Here is a 17,923-nt window from a genome sequence, read left to right as displayed (position 1 = left end):
TCACTAAGTTGCTAAGGCTGGCTTTGAACCTGTAATTCTCCTGTGTCAGCCTCCCAAATTCTAGGATTACACTTGTGTGCCGTGCTTGACTTACCCTGTCTTTTTTTTTTTTTTTGCAAATGAAAAATATTCATTAAGCACTTTTCCAATTATAACACCTTGACATTCTCAAAGAGGGTCCTAGTATACTGGAATTATCAACATGGTCTGTGGTAACAAATGTTCCTGCCAATTTCCTTCTAAGTGGGTTTTCATAATGCTATTCTTTCCTGAACTTGTCTTTGCCTGTTCCAATCCAGAACAACTTGCAAGTCAGCTAAACCTCACCTCCTATCCAAAGACTGCTGCATCTCCAGCCCACAGTGTCCTCCACTGCTTGGACCTTTACCCCTTGCTCTATCCCCAAGCCAGCACTTGAGGAAGCTGGCCCTTCCTCAGACACATCCTGCTCCATGATGATGTTATGAGTAGCATTTACCAAATGCCAGAACTCTCATCATCACTTAGATTAACTCATTTAATTCTATGTTAGCACTATGACTAAGTTATTATTATAATCCCCATTTTGCAAAAGAGAAAACTGAGATCTATAAAAATGGAAAAAAAATGCAAAAGGCTCTCAAGGCTATGAAGCAGTGCCCATGGGATTTAAACCCTTGCCACCTGCCTTCCCAGGTATCTTTTCCCCATCAATCAAATGGATAAAAAAAGGGAGTCTGGCAAGTAGTAACAATAGGGCACATGTACTGAACATTGAGCATGGTACTGTGCTAAACATTTACATATTATTTAATCCTTATAAGAAGTCATTTCAGAGAGGTAATATTATGCATATTTTATGGATGAGAAAACTGAACCACAGAGAGATGAAGTCACTTACTTAAGGTCACCCAGACTCCAGCCCGTGCTTGACCCATGCTATCATATGCTATGTGCTGATAAGAATGCTTATTTGCAAGGGGATTTAGAAATCATGGAGGAAGGTGGCCACGAGGCAGGTGGCGGTCCCCCACAGAGCCACAGCTCCTAATCTTGAAGGACTGGCACAGGAGGGAGGCTCTCCCCAGGACTGCATGTTCTCAGCCAGATAAGCCTCTCTGCTCTCGCTGGTTAACTGCTGCCATCCCTGAGCTGGCCTCATGGGGGCACTGCTTCCCCTTGAACACTGCTTTTGTTTGCTTTTAAAGCTCAGCAATCCAAAAGCAAGGCTGGAACCCTGTGCGGAGAGGACAGGAAGGACAACCCACTGGTGAGCCTCGCGTTGATGCTGCCTCCAAATTTGTTTGTTCACTGTTGCCAGGAGCCCGACTATGCTGAGGAGACACGAAGCAGCTAATTGTAAGTGCTCTAAAAACTACATTTGTGCTAAATGCCTAGCTAATGTTTTTATATTTATTATTTTATTTATTTTTGTGGTACTGGGGATTGAACAGAGGGGCATTATACCTCCGAGTTACATCCCCAACCCTATTTTTTATTCTTCTTTTTGAAACAAGGTCTCACTAAGTTGCAGGAGGCCTCACTAAGTAGCTAAGTCTGGCTGCAAACCTGGATCCTCCTGTCTCAGCCTCCCAAGTACTGGGAATACAAGCATGCACCACTAAGCCTAATTCTTCTTCTTCTTCTTCTTATTTTTATTTATTTAATTTTTTTTTTGGTGGTACTGGAGGTGGAACCCAGAGGCTTTCTACCTCCGGGCTATACTCCCAGACCTGTTTTATATTTTATTTGGAAACAGGGTCTCACTAAGTTGCTGAAAGCCTCACTAAGTAGCTGAGGCTGGCTTCGAACCTGCGCGATCCTCCTGTCTCCGCCTCCCAAGCGCGGGGATTACAAGCCTGCGCCACCACGCCCGGCAACTTATTTTTATTTTTAAAAAATAGACTATTTCTTCATCTGGCAAGAATGTTTTACCTAGAACTTTCTCTTCTGTACTTTGGAACCATAGATTCTTCTGTGTTGTATCAATTCCTTCTACTTTAAAACATACTGAAAATAGAAGGCACTGTGGAGTCAGTGGTTATTAGTAAGGATAGGTAAAATGGTTTATTCTCCTTGAAAACATTTTCTTTCAGAAAAAGTTAGAAATAATATATAATCATGAATGTTTGATATGGGAACTGATTTACAGGAAAATTCACAAACAGATATCTGAGACATCATTACAAAGAGCAAGTCTGTGTAATCTATAGTCACCAGGCCAATCTGGCCTCTTGCTTGTTTCTGTATGGCTTGCAAGCTAAGAATGATTTTTATATTATTAGATAGTTTAAAATTCAAAACAGCAAGAATATCTTGTGATATGAAAATTAAAGGAAATTCAAATTTCAGTGACCAAAATAAGGTTTTATTAGAATACTGTCATGCTCACTTAGGTATTATCTAAAGCTTGTTATTCTCTACAAAGGCAAAATTGAAGGATTTCGACAAAGACCGCATGGCCTGCGAAGGCTGAATACTCTCTATCTGGTCTTTTACAGAAAATGTCTTCCACCCCCTAACACAGGGTGACAGACTATTATATAGGTTAGGGTTAGGGTTAGGGTTAGGGTACTATATCCTCATCCTTTTCCCCAAATCACCTTAGTGACTGTCATTTTCTATATTGTGATGCTATAACAAAACACCTGAAAATGGGTAGTTTATAGAGTAAAGATGCTCACTTAGCTCATGATTTGGGAGACTGAAGTATCGAAACAATGTGGTACCAGAAACCTGGTGGCGGCCTGGCTGTGCCACTTCATGGCAGAGAAGTGGAGAGGGAAATGGCCACATACCAAGGAGGGCAGGTGTATGGGTGGCCTCGCTCTGGAGCCACTCGAGCTCTCCTCAGCTAACCCACTCCTCAGAATGGATCTACCCTCTCGTGCAGGCTCCACCACCTCAGTACTGCCACAGTGAGGACCGAGCTTCCGGCACAAACCTCACCAAACCACGGCAGTGGTCGAGAAAAGTTATAAATGGCTCAGATTAAGAGAGAAGGACACAGAGCCTGATTTACAAACCTTGGCCAAATTACCTAAGGTCTCCAAGCCTTAGCTGCATCACTTGCCAAAAATAGTGTTGACAGTTGGGGTGGAGAGGAAAAGAAAGGAGACTGTAAGGGGTGGATGAGGTGCCTGGCACGTGCTGGGTGCCTCCTAAGCACAGCTGTCTTTATTAGCTAATAACATCATTATTACTATTAAAACTCAGATCTTCTGAGTATTTACCCTAGAATCTTTTCCTTTTACAACATTAAACTGCACACCCCCTGAAGAAAAAAAACAGGGACAGGTCCTATAATCCTTGGTTTCAAAATGTTATTAGTATTTTATGGAGCCTCAAGATAGTTGCCACCCACTCCCCAGACACTTGACCCACTCCGGTCCTCACATTTCTGTCAGGTTGGCATAATGGCCACATATGGTCCTTCCAGACACAGATCCAGTTAGGAGTCTCCCACAGCCATTGTGCCTCTGCTGATAAACAACACTGAAGAAAAGAATGCTTATCCTACTTACCTAGAAGCTCAAAGGAGATACCAGATAAGGGACTTTGGAAAGCAGTATGTCTCTGCAGTAAAATGATGCACCTAAACACCTTTTTGCAAAAGTAGGTGGTTCCTAGAATCATTATCTGTTTATAGGCCGCTAAGAGTTTGTCATCAGGTGAACTATGATCTAAGTGAACCTTTACGTTCTGTTTGATTTGTAAAGGTACAACCAGTATTCAGCTTAAAACTCTGGAGGACGTGCAAGTGAGAGAATACGGAGGAAGTTGCTGATAAGTCAGGTCACTCCCCTCCCCCACGCGATCTTGCAGCGGAAATAGGAGGCGGAACCGGAAGCCAGAAGTGGAGGTATCACGAGACTACAGGTGCCGCAAGACATACTTGAAATCGCGAGACTACAGATGTCACGAATCGACAGGCCTATAAAACGTCAGTGTCTCCGAACCACCACGTGACTCAGCTAGCTGATCAGGACTGTGCACAACTCTCCAGACCTGTGGTCCGTTGGTCCCTTCCCCCACGGTGGCTGACTCCCCGGAGGGTGCCGGGTAGGGTCCAAATAAAGCAGAGGTCTCTGATAATCTGGTTGGTGTTTTTACCTCCCTCCTAAACTCCCTAACTTTATTTTCAACCTTTCAGTTGCCAGAGAGGGAAGTGAGCACATGAGGGGCCTCAGCTGCTCCTGCAGGCCCTGCCCCAAGCATGGCCACCTTGTATCTCTTCCTACACACCCTCCCTACATCTCTCTCTCTGCCTTCCTCTCTTCTCCATTTCCTTTCTCTTTTTTCCATCCTCTGCCTTCCTGCTCTCTCCATCACAAAGGATGTTATTTTACTTTCTATGTGGATAAAACATTTCTGCTCTGTGTTCTTAATGTTAGACCACCCTTCCATTTGTTTAAGATTGTTCCATGTTACCTGAGAAATATGAAATAAAAGTGACTGTTGTTTGCCACACTCTCTCCTGTGTGTTACTTTGTTAATCCTAGAGCCTCCCAAACCCTCATTAGAGAACAGTGCTCCAAATTACAGTGGTGGATAATGATAGCCAAAAGCTTTCATCCTTTTTTGTTTTAATAGGCAACTGTCTCTGAACAAAAGAGGAGCTTCCTGTGTTGTGGATGTAGGTTGCATTTGGTTGATTTACTTCTCTATTTTCTGATTTCACCGTGGACATCCTTGGCCCATTTCGAAGGTGTTCATGATCATGTTATTGACTAGCAAATAAATTCCTAATTCTTTAGCGTAGTGTTGGAAAAGCCTCCATGATTAACCCTTGCTCTTTTCTTCCCGAATCATTTCTCACTACTCTCCTTTATGCACCACACTAGATTTCATTTTCCAAATTTTGAGCCAAATTTTGTCTCATAAGCTTCTCTCTGCTTAGAAGATTATCTTCCTTTTTTCCCCCCTCACCAAATTTGCCAATTAAAATAGAACTGGTATTTCAAGGCCCTGATTGAAAGTAGCCATGAGATTTCCCTGAACTCCCTCAGCCCTTTGCTAACACTTCTGTTGGGCACTCCCAGATGTGGCTTTGGGTTGCTGCTATTATGGTTTATGAACCCATCACCTTCCACTACTGTCTACACCTCTCCACAGGCCCCAGGAACCTAGCACAGGGACTACACATGGTGGTTGTCTATCAATCTTTAGTGAATGACCGAACTTACCATCTCCAATCCAATTTCTTTAAGATCTGAAAAAAGTGGATTTTTTAGATTAATTAATTAATTAATTTTGTGGTACTGGGGGTGGAACCCAGGGGCTTTTCTACCTCTGGGTTATACTCCCAGACCTATTTTTTTTTATATACTTTATTTAGAAACAGGGTCTTACTAAGTTGCTGAGAGCCTCACTAAGTAGCTGAGGATGGCTTCAAACTTGTGCGATCCTCCTGTCTCAGCCTCCAAAGTGCTGGGATTACAAGCATGTGCCACCATACCTGGCTAAAAAAAAGTGGATTTAAATTTAAAAAAAAAAAGCTTTCATTTATATTTCTATTCAATTTAGGAGTTAAACCTCTATTCTTATTTGGTACTTCTGAGTATCTCTCTACCTAAAACCATAGTTCTGGGAAGAATCAACACTGTCTGCCATAAGCACTTACTCAGGCACTGCAATCCTACAAGGATTCAGCAAGCATGACTGAATTTGATGTTGACCCTTAGGAGGCCTTAAGCTTTACCAACTAGGGCATGACCTTAAGTCTGACTTTACTCTGCAGTAATCCAGAAAATGCTCCAAATTATGTGTTTCTATGCAGTGGGTCATAAAATGTGATGTTAATATTATGAAAACAATATATATATATATATATATATATATATTCATTATATGAATTTATAATTGAAAGAGAATATGGCTAATAATATTGTTAGGAAGAACCTTTCTCCCAAAGAAAATAGGAATAAGTTAGTCAAGCATGGTGGCACATGCTTGTAATCCCAGCATTCGAGAGGCTGAGACTGGAGGATAGCGGTTCGTGGACAACCTCAGCTACTTAGGCCTTCTGCAACTCAGTGAGATCCGGTTTCAAAATAAACAATAAAAATAGGGCAGGGGCTGTAGCTCAGAAGTAGAATACCCCTGGGTTCTATCCCCAGACACACACACACGCGCACACACACACACACACACACACACACACACACACAAATAGGAATAAGTTATGCCATCACTTAATGATGATTATTGGTGGTTTATTAAGGTTCAAGACATCTGATCCACTAATGTCCTCAAGTTTCAACCAACGTTGAATCATAATGACTACAAACAGTCCCTCAGGAGATAGGCATCAATCAGGAAAAAAGAACAAAGTTTCAGCTCAGATTTCTCAGCAACATAAGAAATTAATTTTGCTAAAATTCAAAAGCTGACCTGGAAGGCCCCAGAGGTCCGGGCCCCATGGCCCCAACCCCAGGAGGGTGGGCAGGCGTGGGCGGGGCACCCTTAGGCGACCCCACCCCCACCCGGAAGGCCCCGGAGGTCCAGGCCCCATTGCCCCGACCCCGGGAGGGTGGGCAGGCGCGGGTGGGGCTCCCTTAGGCGACCCCCCCACCCGGAAGGCCCCAGAGGTCTGGGCTGCATGGCCTCGAACCCAGGAGGTTGGGTGGGCACAGGCGGGGCTCTCTTAGGAGACCTCCCCAACCTGGAAGGCCCCGGAGGTCTGGGATACAAGGCTTCGACCCCGGGAGGGTGGGTGAGCGCAAGCGGAGCACCCTTAGGCGCCCCCCCCAACCCGGAAGCCCCCAGAGGTCTGAACTGCATGGCCCCGAACCTGGGAGGTTGGGCGGGCACAGACAGAGCATCCTTAGGTGATTCCCCCCACCCGGAAGGCCCCGGAGGTCCGGGCTGCTTGGCCCCGACCCCGGGAGAGTTGCAGGCCGGGCATGGTGGCGCACGCTTGTAATCCCCGCGCTTGGGAGGCAGAGACAGGAGGATTGCGCAGGTTCGAAGCCAGCCACGCGCGCTGGCCTAGGAGACCCTGTTTCCAAATAAAAATGTAAAAATGGGTCTGGGAGTGGAGCCCAGAGGTAGAAGGGCTTCCAGGAACCCAGGAACCCCAGTACCACCAAAAAAAAAAAAAAAAAAAAAAAAAAAGGAGAGTTGCAGAATAGTGTGTACAAGAGAATAGCATGTTATAAATGTATGTCTTGTTTATGAATGAAAATATGTGGGAAGGCAAGAGCTGGAAAGTGGTGATCTCTGAGGAAGAAAGGGAATGGGACTGGAAAGAGAGTAAAGACGACTCAAATTGTATCTATAACATCGTATATGTGTTATTAAAATATGAAAAAATGACTAAACATTGACATTTGTTAATTCTGGGTGATATTTCTTATATTTCTTATATATTCTTATATTTCTTATATATTCTTATATTTCTTATATATTATATTATTCTTAATATTTTTCTATAGTAAAAATTTAAGCCCCTGGCTTCAATCCTTAGTATCAGAAAGAAAGAAAGAAAGAAAGAAAGAAAGAAAGAAAGAAGCCAGGCATGGTGGCACACGCTTGTAATCCCCGCATTTGGGAGGTGGAGACAGGAGGATCGTGCTGGTTCAAAGCCAGCCCCGTTGGTTTAAGAGACTCTGTTTCCAAAAATAAGAAGTATAAAATATGTCTGGGAGTATATATAGCCCAGAGATAGAAGGGCTTCCAGGAACCCTAGTACCATCACATAAATAAATAAATAAATAAATAAATAAATAAATAAATAAATAAATGGAAAATAAAAGAAAGAAAAAGAAATTCAGAAAGTACTGAGCAAGAATTAAAAGAAGTAGATCAAGTTTTATTTTTCTTCTCTACATATGAAGAACTCTTCTCTTTAGATATTTAGTTTTTAAATAATTCTGATTTTTGCTGAGAGTCAAAAGTGCCAGATGGTGCATATTTGTTGAGTTAAAAAAAAATCCCAGCAGCTGTGCTTTTAAAATCAGATGCTTGCTGATCCTAATAAGGTGTAACTTTTGCAACTAATTAGTACCAGAAGATAGACTTAAATTTATAATGAGATTCAACAGATTATCATGTTCTGAAAAGACCACGTCTTGTAAGTTAAAATAAAAATTAGCCGGGCGTGGTGGTGCACTCTTGTAATCCCAGCATTTGGAGGCTGAGACAAGAGGATTGTGGTTTGTGGACAGCCTCAGCTACTTAGTGAGGCCCTCCCCAACTTAGTGAGACTGTTTCAAAAGTAAAGAATAAAAAATAGGGCTGAGGGTGTAGTTCGGAAGTAGAAGCCCCCCGGGTTCAATCCCCAGTACTGCAAAAATAAATAAATAAATAAATAAATAAATAAATAAATAAATCAGTATCTTTTAAATGGTGGATACTGTATCTTATAAATGGTAGACACATTCATTCAATGTCTTTGGAATTAAACTCATTTATTCTGTACTCAGCATTAAGAAAAACTGAATACATTGAATCTTCATAAATTAGAGACTATATATAATATCTACATATGGAGATTATATATAATATATACTTATAAAATCTCTAAATATATACACAAAAACTGGTCACTTCTGTTGCCTATCAGGAGAGAATTCAGTGGCTGGAGATGAAGTGTTGAATGAAGCCTTATTTTTCATTATATATCAGCTTAAACCTTTACATTTTGACTCATATGAAAATATGACGTTGGGCTATGGTAGCACACACCTGTAATTCCAGTACTTGGGAGGCTAAAACAGGAGAATCACAAGTTCAACACCAGCCTCAACAATTTAGTGAGGCCCTGTTTCAAAAAAAATAAGGCTGCCAGGCGTGGTGGCACATGCTTGAAATGCGAGCATTTGGGAGGCTGAGACAGGAGGATCACAGTTCGTGGACAGCCTCAGCTACTTAGTGAGGCCCTTTACAACTTGGTGAGACCATGTTTCAAAATAAAAAATAATGGCTGAAGCCGGGAGTGGTGGCCCGCACTTGTAATCCCAGCATTCGGGAGGCTGAGACTGGAGGATCGCGGTTTGCGGACAGCCTCAGCTACTTAGCGAGGCACTCAGCAACTTAGTGAGACCCTGTTTCAAAATAAGGAATAAAAAATTGGGCAGGGGATGTAGCTCGGAGGTCAAATACTCTACTCAGTGGTATGATTCTTGCGTCTATTCCTGCTCAGGACTGTTTGAGTTTCTATTGGTCTATAGTGAACAAGCTAGGGACCCATCATTATGTTTATAAGAATTTCCCTATATATTCGTGTTGCTTTTTCTTCCAAAATTTTGGATCAATTTACCTGTTACCTTTCAGACCATGCCAAGATCAAGAGCAGCAGCAGCCAGGCAGCGGTGACCCCGCCCCCGCCCACCCTGCAGTGACTTTGCAGGCTCTAGTGCGTCCACCCTCCTCTGTTCCAGTCTCAGCGATTGCCTTTAGCGTTGTTGACCACTGACAGTCTTCCATTTGGCCTGAGTTAGCTCTTTCTGGACTTCTGGGTGCAGCTTCTGGCTTAGTTCTGCCTCTGTCACTGACTTGGGCTGTTGTTCTGGACTCTGCTCTATGCCTCGAGAAATCTGAAGCCCTTTTATTCATTTTTTTCCTTGACAGTTTATGCTACAGCATAATTTAAAGGAGTCGGTTCAAAATCGTGATAATAAAGGATTTATCAGAGTATACTTTTCAGCAACTTCTTTTAGATGAAAGTTTTATAATCTCAGAACAATCTTTCATTCATTCCAACTCAAACTATATTCTGCGATTCGGACCTTTAATTTACAAGTATACTTTCCACTTGAGTTCTGTAAGATTTATATGAACAACTGCTTTCTATACAACCACACACACGAAGTGCATATTCTACCTCGCAGCTTCCCATTCTTTAGCAATGTTCTTAACATCTGAAGTCGGGAACATACGCCACCGGGCAAAAGAGAAAAAGGGAACCGAGTAGAAGAATTCTTACATTAAATGTCAGCAGGTATTTTATTTATTATTTATTTATTTATTTATTTATTTATTTATTTATTTTTTGGTGGTACTGGGGTTCCTGGAAGCCCTTCTACTTCCGGGCTACACTCCCAGACCTATTTTGTATTTTTGAAACAGGGTCTCTTACGCCAGCGCGGCTGGCTTCGAACCTGCGCGATCCTCCTGTCTCCTCTTCCCAAGTGTGGGGATTACAAACGTGCGCCACCACGCCCGGCAATCAGCAGGTATTTTATAAGGTTAATTTTTAAATCTAAATTCAAAGTTCTACCTACAAAATACTTTAGGGCATACAAGCACACATGTATGAATACATGTATGAATACATAAAGATTATAGAAACCAAGTATGATCAAATTGACACATTTAAGTAATTAGAATAAATGCCTGTAGGTTCTATATGAAAAATACAAGACTGTATGTCTTATAGTCTTTTTTATGGGGATGAGAAATAATAACAGGTAGAGTATTCTTTGTGTCAGGTATAATTTCTACTGAATCCTTATCGTGACCCTATTGATTAGGCATAATTATTATTCTTTGTAGATGAAGAAACCTTAGACTTAGTAAACAATTTGTCAAAAACACTTATTAACCAGTAGACCATGATTCACGTGTGGGGAGCCTGATAACCACTCTACTACTATTATGCACTAATGAGGAGTTAGAATTGAAACATTTGAATAATTCCCTACATAGGGTCATTAAGAATAATTCAAAATCAGCTTTAATAATATACATAAAATAAAATATTAGGTGTACACTTAGGCACGTCTTGAGAAAATGCATAGTGTGGTGTGATTATTACCAAAATAGGACACGTCTATCATCCCAGAAAGTTCCCCTAATCCCCTTCACAGTTATCTCCTCACCCCATATCTTCTGGCTCTTGGCAACTATTGGTCTCCTTTCTGTCATGAGAATTGGTTCTTTCAAATTTTTGTGTAAATTGAATCATATAGTAGTAGTTTTTGAAGGTTAATTTTTAAAATTACATACTACTGTTGGGATTCTTTTTGTGTCACAATTTATCTATTCACCAATTGATGGGCACCTGGGTTATTTCCATTGGGGGCAATTATAAATAAAGGTGGTAGCTATGAGTACATGTCCTCGTGTAGATGTTTTAATACTAGTAATATTTCTTCTGATCACATGGCAAGCAATACAAAAAGGTTCTTGATGAAAACATTATGATGGTATGCATATGATTGCTTTTATTTTTTTATTTTTATTTTTTTTTTTTGGTGGTACTGGGGTTCCTGGAAGCCCTTCTACCTCCGGGCTACACTCCTAGACCTCTTTTTACATTTTATATTTGGAAACAGGGTCTCCTAAGCCAGCGCGCGCGGCTGGCTTCGAACCTGCGCGATCCTCCTGTCTCTGCCTCCCAAGCGCGGGGATTACAAGCGTGCGCCACCACGCCCGGCGATATGATTGCTTTTAGTTAACTGATCCAAGGAACCTAAAAATTATATTAGTGTGAAAGGATCTTTCATTTTAGTTACTTAATTCAGTAATGATTTCATTTCTCTTTCTTTCTTTCTTTCTTTCTTTCTTTCTTTCTTTCTTTTGCCTCTTATTTGTAAATGATTAAAGTATACTAAATTACTCTATTAATTTTCAGAAAGTAAGTGATAAAATGCAAAAAAAAAAAAGTGTGATTTCTAAGCTAAACTTAACCTACTTGGTCTCCCTGGAACTGGTGATTGCAATAGTTGGATTTTCTTTTATATCCCCTTAGGCTTTTTTCTAAGGAGGCTGGACTCATCTTGGTACTTCAGAGAACTCAGAAATGGTATTTTGGTGAGCAGGAATCTGTTGGTCTGAACCAATGTGGGAAACACACACTTTGGCTACCTGACAACGTCAAGAAGAATTAAACCATGTGAAAACCAGAAAAATTTTTCCTTGAGATTATAGAATTTACTTTGCATGCTCTAGTCAAATTTTCAGTCAAGTCATTTTTTTACTAATGTAGAGAGGACTTAGTACTAAGCAAGACTATCAGCCAGGTAAGCGGCTACTGATGACAATTGTCGACACTCACCAACATAGCTAGTATTCATTATGAAGTGGCAACCGCTAACACTGCCCTCGTTGTCTTTCCATCTATTAGCTGAGTTCTCTCAGCTAATATGTGCCCAGGACCCAAGTATCTAACACAGCACCTGACATATAGTAAGTTAATTCTTGATTCATGTTGAATAAAAAAATCAATAATTAATAGTACACATATATAATTAAAAGTTATAACATAAAATTAAAAGATGCAGTCTAATCTAATAAGAGCATTCAGCCGGGTGTGGTGGCTTGTGCTTATAATCTCAATACTTGGGAGGCTGAGGCAGGAGGACTGAAGGTTCGAGACCAGCCTCAGCTACCTAGTGAGGCCCTTCACAACTTAGTAAGACCTTGTTTCACAACTTAGTAAGACCTTGTTTCATTTTTATAGAATAAAAAATTGGGTTGGGGGTGTATCCTGGAGATAGAATGCCTCTGGGTTCAATTCCCAGTACTGGAAAAAAATTGCATTCATAGAATTATTTATGGGTAATTCTGTTATATAATTAAATAATATTCATTAAAGTGTGCAAATGATATAAATAGCTCTGCTTGAGGGACACTGAACTGGAGTGAGGGCATGAGAAACTTGTACAACATATGGTACTATGTCAACGATACAACCTGGCCTTGGGGTTCTCAACAGAGTATGTCCTGTTCAGTCTTAAAAGTCCAGTGGAGGGAAATAGATAACCACGATGGATAAAATGAAAAGTTCCAATTATAGAACATGTGATTAAGAAGAGGGAACAGATAGGCTAGAATCTTGACTTTGCCACTTACCAGCTTAGTGAATTTGGGAAAAACATTCAGCCTCTTTGTGTCTCAGTTCCCATGATTTTCAGGTAAAATGGGAGTTATAACTGCCCTCATATAATAGAGATTTGGGGAGAATTAAATGAGTTAATACTATACATGATAAGTACTTGGAGTGCCTTGTACATAGAAGGACATAATAAAAGCTAGCTTTTATGATGTCATAATACATAATAGAGATGAAAGTAGGACAAAATCTATCATTTTCTAGGTGTATGACCCTAGGCAAATTAATCTTGATAAATTTCAGTTTCCTTCTGTGCAAAGTGAGAATAATTAGTTCGTCTTTACCTCAGAATTGTCGACAGAATTTCAGACAATGTGGATAAAGCCAGTACCTGGCCTGAGCATTCATCAATTTGAAACTATGTTGTCTCTTTATGCCTAATTATGCAAAATTTAAAATATAAGATGTAGTTGCTATACAGGGGTAATCTTAACTTTGTTCAACTCAATGTTATAATGTTTCTCCTTAAAACTAACTCATTTTCAATCCTGCACCTGGAAATCAATCAGAAATATGTTGAAGGATTCTGCAGTTTTCAAGTGGAGTGTCAAAAAAATGGAGGCAGATGTGTAACCCTCAAGCACCTGCATTTCTTCATCAGGTGGTTGTGAGCAGCAGTTGAAGGCAACAAGGCCACGCTCACAAGCTGCCTGGCTTACGAGGAACAAACACTTGGTAGAACTCCTTCCCTTTCTGTCAAGCACAAAGACGTATTTACTACAGACAAGAGTGTGGACTTCTCTGATCTGTACATGAGCCTAAGTTTTACCAATGTTATGATGCCTATGTTGTTTCAGTGGAAATAAAGCCCCCAGTTCCCACAGGCAAACTTTAAATAGGCCAAGTGGATTCCAGTTAGAGAAAGAATCCTTTGGAGGAACTTGGTAACATAAATGTCCAGTGATTTCAAAGCAGCCCGCCCCTCTGTGCTTTCTGCCTGGGATGGGCTTTCTCCATCCATCTAAGAGATGCTATACACCTATTTCCCCACACAGCAACTCCTTCCCTTAAAAACAAAGTTCATTTCTTGGTAGAAAAACCTCCAGATAATTAAACTGCAGTCATTTCTTAGAGTCCTTGGGCCAAATTTCCAGATGGCCTCTACAAATTAACACAGCAACCTAATTATCAAAAGCCACAAGAACTACATGCATGCTGACCCACAGGTAGCATCGAAGATGACCAAGAAAAATGCACTTGGATAAGCTCTCTCTAAAGCAAACCTCTACAATGTTTACAGTTTTAGTAACTTATATAGGCTGTGTCTAAGGTCTATGATGGTCTCTGTCATTGTACTCAAAGTAAATGGCACCAGGAGAGTTATTAGTATTTTCTTGAGTCAGGTTAAGCTGTAAATTGGTTCACTTGTTTTAGTCAAGTTTCACTAGAAAACCTTGGTGTAAGGGTCTGAGATTTCAGAAACATACTGACTTTGAATTTTGAGGTTCTCACCTTTAAGCTACAGGCAGTTCATCTCTCTCCAGAACCTGGGGATCTGTCCTTCTTCCTGTTGGAATGGTGGAAGAAAGCTGCAGGGTTTGCCCTCCACACATTGATCCCTGGGGCTCAGCATCAGAATTCATCTGCTCATGCAGGGAACAGTGTCCAGTTTTGTCCCCTTCATTCTTGGTTGCCAGCCCATGCTCACTGGAAGTGCTGGGGTTCTACACAATAATTCAGAATTGCCCGGCTACAAATCTAATGTATTTTGAAAGCAGCACATCCTTGACACCTACTCAGTGTTTACATAGAAACCAAAGTAGACTGATATACTGTTGTGAAAAGCACCTGGGCTTACCAAACAAATCTGAGATCTTCAGCAAGTGATTTTGCTTTTCTAAGTCTCAGTTTCCTCCATTTTCAATATGGAGGAAATAGTAGTTACCTCCAGAATGGCTGTGAGATTTTAACAAGACAATAGTTACTAGGGCACCTTCTCTAAAATCCCACACATAGCAGATGCTCAAGATCTGATATATAGTTGTTGCTCTACTTTTTCATCATTCATTTTATCATCCATAACGATCATTATTATCAGTATCATATAAACAAGAGACTACTGAGAGTCCCTGAAGAATAATGGAATGACTGGGATACTAAAAATATGAATGAAATCTCATTTTTAATTTACCATCATCTTATTTATTTTAGTTAGTTTTAAAGGCAGATTATCTGTGTACTTTGAATGTTAATTCTCAAGGATGTATTATCTGGAAGCCACTGAAGCTAAAAATATAACAGGTGGGCTGAGGTGATCAAATCAAGGTGAAGGACTTGGGTAACGAATGACAAGGTAATGTTTTAATTGGCCTTGGGCGAGTGGAGTGAGGAGGAGGGCTAAGCGAGGCTTTCCCTTTATGAGCTGGGGCTGACTCCAGACAATGCTGCAAGTAGGTAGTGAGGGCTGGGATCCAGTCGGCTGACCCTGAGAGCGTCCCTGTGACACAGGGGCAATGGGCACTGCAGCTGTAGAGGAGAGGGCGGTGAGGGTTCAGGCTGGGACAAGATCCCTAACTCTTCCATTCTCAGAAACATCCAAATTACTTTAAGCCTGAAGGAAGATATTGATCGGAATTGGGGTGGGAGCAGGTACTAGCATATGAACAAGGACAATTCTAGAAACAAAGTACTATTTTTTTGTATGTGTGGCATTGGGGATTGAACCCAGAGGCATTCTACCTTCACGCTACACCCTCAGCCTGATTTTATTTCTTATTTGGAAACAGGATTTCACTAGGTTGTTGAGAGCCTCACTAAGCTGTAGAGGCTGACTTTGAACCTGCAATCCTTCTGTCTCGGCCTCCCCAGTACTGGGATTATAAGCGTGTACCACCATGCCCAGCTCAAAGTACTAATTTAATTTCTTCCAATCTGGTTCCTTTTTCAAGTCAAAAACACATTTTTTGGTCTTTTTACATTACACACACACCATGTTATGGTTGTAATGGTTCCTCTATTAAGATTTATTGAATAGAGAAACTAAAATTAATAGGCAGTTTTGTGCAGCTTTAACAAGTCTTTATTTAAAAAAAAACCAGTTGGAAATAGAAAAAAAAGAAAATGCAGTGTGCAAGCGTGCTGGAGAGCCCCCAAGTGGAACTCTGACCCCCTCTCAATCCCTGGCTTTTATATTCATATGTTCTTATGAGCATTACCAAGGCAATGGGCTAGTAACTTATTTCTTAGTCAGGTGGTGTCTCTGCCTGCCTCCATTCAGCGCACTTACTAAGTGCAGGGTCAAGAATCTACCTGGCTTCTGCCTCTATTATATTGGGCTGTATTGACTGCTCATCAACTATGGGTGCTTTACAGCAGCACATGGAGTTTACATTTCCTACACCCAGGCCAGGTCACAAAGGAGAGGAGGTAAACAGAGGCACTGAGTGCTTCTACATATATCCAGGGCTAAAAGTTTCGACAGTCTCTAAGGCTTTTAAGGCTAAAGGTCTTCATCTCCTTTACATCCTTACTATATATAGGTTAATCATTAGAACAAAGGGAAGAGAAAGAGGGGAGCTCTGCAGGGTAAAAGCTGCTGCTCCTTCTTGTCGCAATGTCTGCACAGCACTCAGGCTCTACTTTTTACATTTTTAAAATACCAGAGCAAGCTGGGCGTGGTGGCACCCACTTGTAATCCCAGCATTTTGGAGGCTGAGAAGGAAAGATCCTGGTTCACCTAGGCTACTTAGTGAGCCCCTCCGCAATATAGTGAGACCTTGTTTCAAAATAAAGAATAAAAAAATAGGGCTGGGAGTGTAGCTCAGAGGTCAAGTGTCCCTGGGATCCATCCTTAGACCCGCAAAAAATAAAAAATAAAAAAATGAAAGAAAGAAAGAAAGAAAGAAAGAAAGAAAGAAAGAAAGAAAGAAAGAAAGAAAACAGCAATTTTTCAGTACCGGCATACACCACATCACCGATGCCAAAGGAGACACTTAACTACAGCCACAAAGCAAACGCTTCAGGGGCTGGTTCCCCGTGGCTCCACAGTGAATCAGATACAACACCCAATAGGTGTAGTCCCTTTACCTCTAGATGAGACAAGCGTGTCTGGCAGAAGACAGACACCTCTGGCCGTGCTTACTGCAGGCCTCACACATGCACATCTGGAGGAAACACCCAGGCACCAAGGCCTGGCCAGGCTGAACCAAAGGATGGCTAAAATCACAGGCTCCCGAGGCACATCCTTTGGGTTTGGAATGGTTCTGCCCCTACCTAGCTGTATAACCTTGAGAAGGTGGCGTAATCTATCTGTACCTCAGTTTCCTCACTTTAAAATGTCTACATTACTTGTTCCCACCGTAAAAGGTTGCTATGAAAACAAATGAGTCCACTCATGAATGACTCCATGCTCAGCATGTCAACACTAGGAGACCTATGTCTCTGTCATATATCTGACTGCTGGAACCTTCTAATATTTTGAATTCTGGCTTTGTAACTTAATAGATGTATGCCCTGGGGAAAGTTATTTCATCTCTGTGAGTTTTGGTCTCTCTTTAAATTGGGAGCAATAAAAAATGATTATTTTCAAAAGTGATTATGAAGATTAAATATTAATATGTTTAAAGTGCCCAACACATATAAATATTTTAGTACCTGGTAGTATTTATCATCTATAGAAAGTGGGATAAAAACAAACTCTTGCAGACTGTTATGAGAACAATGTACATAGAAAAGCAGTATCAAGCATTATACTAATGTCATAACTTCCAGCCCTGCAGCAATCAATTAGGATGAATTGCAGTTGTCGTACCACATCAGGAAGTTAAACCCTGAGGACAGTAGAGTCCATTATGCAACCGTAAATAAGTTGCTGCTTTTACCATAAGGAAATCCCAGAGTAGTCAGTATAAGCAAATCCACCTAAAGCTTGCTGGGGAATACTAATTTTTGATTTACTGAAAGTTGTTTTCCAAGTTTCAAAATTCACACCAACAATCTGTATAGACTGGTGATTAATAAGGATGTTACCTTATAGTGGATAGAGTTTTTGAGAGGTTGTGATAACTTGCATGTTCTTCTATGTTATCTTAGTAAATGTTGACCTTATTGATCTGGAACACTGTGGTTCTTAAAGGTTCTCTGTATTTTGACCCACAAGAGATGAGT

Source organism: Muscardinus avellanarius (assembly GCF_963383645.1).
Source record: "Muscardinus avellanarius genome assembly, chromosome: 8".
Lineage (NCBI taxonomy): Eukaryota > Metazoa > Chordata > Mammalia > Rodentia > Gliridae > Muscardinus > Muscardinus avellanarius.
This window is presented reverse-complemented; position numbering follows the sequence as displayed.